Source organism: Abrus precatorius, unplaced genomic scaffold (genome assembly GCF_003935025.1).
Source record: "Abrus precatorius isolate BTA unplaced genomic scaffold, Abrus_2018 Scaffold10, whole genome shotgun sequence".
In the NCBI taxonomy this organism is placed as follows: Eukaryota; Viridiplantae; Streptophyta; class Magnoliopsida; order Fabales; family Fabaceae; genus Abrus; species Abrus precatorius.
In genome coordinates this window covers 12601169-12603595 of record NW_020874292.1, presented here as the reverse complement: position 1 = coordinate 12603595, position 2427 = coordinate 12601169, and the positions used below count along the sequence as shown (strand labels likewise).

General features: G+C 33.7%; 1 non-coding gene across 1 annotated transcript; it reads left to right on the top strand.

Annotated features, from left to right (window-relative positions):
* Nucleotides 1–598: 598 nt before the first annotated feature.
* Nucleotides 599–705, top strand: LOC113853422. The gene has a single exon (XR_003502594.1). It is a non-coding gene; the product is annotated as a small nucleolar RNA R71 (small nucleolar RNA).
* Nucleotides 706–2427: the final 1722 nt, after the last annotated feature.

The following is a 2427-nucleotide window of genomic DNA, read 5'->3' as shown; positions in this document are numbered from 1 at the left end:
TCCTTGAGGTTGAGTGGATGGATTCCTCTGAAAATAAGATTGTTGTGCTGCTGGACCTGTATTAGAAAAAGGTAAATTGGAGTTAGAAGTCTTGGCAGTAGAATATTGATTATTCTAATTAGAATACTGCTGACTTCTATTATTCAAAAATTGAAATTCAGGAGGATATGAGGATTATTGTCTCTGAAAATTATTCATATAATTCACTTGTTCCTATGATTCACTTGTAGATGCCTCACATGCACCATTGACATAATTTCCTCCATAGAAATCACAGTTTAGCTGACTAGTAGGCATATTCCCTGCTTGAAGATTGTTGATTTGTTGAGTTAGAACAGCTATTTGTTCTGAAAACATCTGATTTTGTAGCTGGTTCTATGCAAGAAAGGTTTCCAAAACCTTAGCTTCATAACCAGAGTTTCTTCCTTGATTTCTTGAGTTTGAATTTTGGTACATTGAAGATGCCATCATCCCAATAATTCTCTGGGCTTCTTCTAAAAACTTTGTATTTAAGGAACCTCCAACAGCAGCATCAACCATTGTTCTTGTTGATGTATTTATCCCATTGTAGAAAGTCTCCAATTGCGTCAAATCTGGGATACAATGATGTGGACACCTTCTCAGTAATTCTTTGTATCTTTCCCAAGCTTCATACAAGGATTCTCCTTCCTGCTACACAAAGGATGTAATTTCTCCTCTCAGCTTAGCAGCTTTGGATAGAGGAAAATACTTGGTTAGAAATTTATTCACTAGCTCTGTCCAAGTTGTGATGCTTCCTTGTGGTTGAGCTTGCAACCAACATTTGGCTCTATCTCTCAAGGAAAAGGGAAATAATCTCAGTCTGATGGCTTCTTCACTAACCCCATTCATTCTTACGGTATCACATAGCTGCAAAAAGTTTGAAATATGTAGGTTAAGGTCATCAGAATTTCCACCAGAAAACTGATCCTGTTGGACAAAGTGTAATAGGGCAGGTTTAATCTCAAAATGGTTGGCTTGGATAGTTGGCCTAATTATTGAAGAATTAAAACCTTGCATGTTAGGAATTGCATAGTCCCCTAATGTTCTAATCCTATTCTGTTCTGCCATCTCTATTTCTGGATTTGGTTGTCTCAAAGGTGTAGGTGTTCTTTTTACTCTAGGAGTATTCTGAATTTCTGGAGAATAGACAACTTCTAATTCACTATCACTTCCTATGAATTTTTCTGCTCTAGCCTCTTTTCTTAATTTTCTTAAGGTTATGTCTATGTCAGGATCAAAGGCCAGAGTTGATTTATTTTTGTTTTTATCACGCATATACAAATCAAAATGAAACAAAATTAGACTACAAATCAGTATTCAGAAATGCACAACAAAGATTATGCAAAAGATATCAGCAAAAGCATATAAAATTCAAATCTAGCAACTGCAGAATTATGCATAATTCAATAGAAAATGATTTAGAGAAATGAAAAATGAAATTATGCAGAAAAATGAAAAAAAATAGCAAAAAATAGTGCATAAAACTATACAAAATGCAAAAAGAAAAAAAATCATGCAGAAAAATTTGGAAGCAAAACAACAAAAATAAATGCTCAATCTAGCTACCTCTCTGCTACTAATGATATTGAAACACAAATTTCCCCTGCAACGGCGCCAAAAACTTGTGTTTACAATCTCTAAACACTAGGAAGTGCACTAGGAATTGCAACAAGTAATGAGTAATTTTTAAGATCAGAATATCGTCTCCACAGGGAATTAGGAAATCAATTATCAATTCACAGAATAATAACCATTTGAGCTATAAGAAATTGGAAGATTTGTAACATTCAGAAATCAAGATTAGGAACAATTAAAAGGTAAGAAACTTGCAGTAAAAACAGAGTATGAAAGTTGTGCTGAAATGAGATAGGAATAAAGAATAGTTAGAAATTTATTTCACAAGAATGTCAATATCAATTCAATCATGCCTCTAAATATTCAAGTAATTAGTTAATTGCCAATCAGTTTCTCTTATTAATAGTCAAAGTTTAATTCCTTAAATCATTGACCTAACAAGCAACTAAAACCCTCTAATCCCTTAGGTGAAGTTCAATTTCATGTTGCATTAAGACTTGGAACCTTAGAATTGTAGAATTAGGTCTCCTTATCCCTAAGAAATCCCCAATTCTAATTGCTAACTCAGATCAGAGAAGCAAATCCAACTTCCATTGGTAAATGTTCCTCTTTGATTAACAATACGAATTTCCATTCACAGATTGCAATAATAGCAGAATTAACAATTCAATTAATCCAAGAACTCAAATTTCAGAAGCAAAAGTCGAATTAATACATCAATTCAAGATCCATAAACTCCTAACTATGGAGAATTAAGCAAACATTGTAACAGAGAAAGAGAGAGAAGGAGAAGAAGAGAAGAATTACAGAGAAGTCATCTCCACGAGCTCC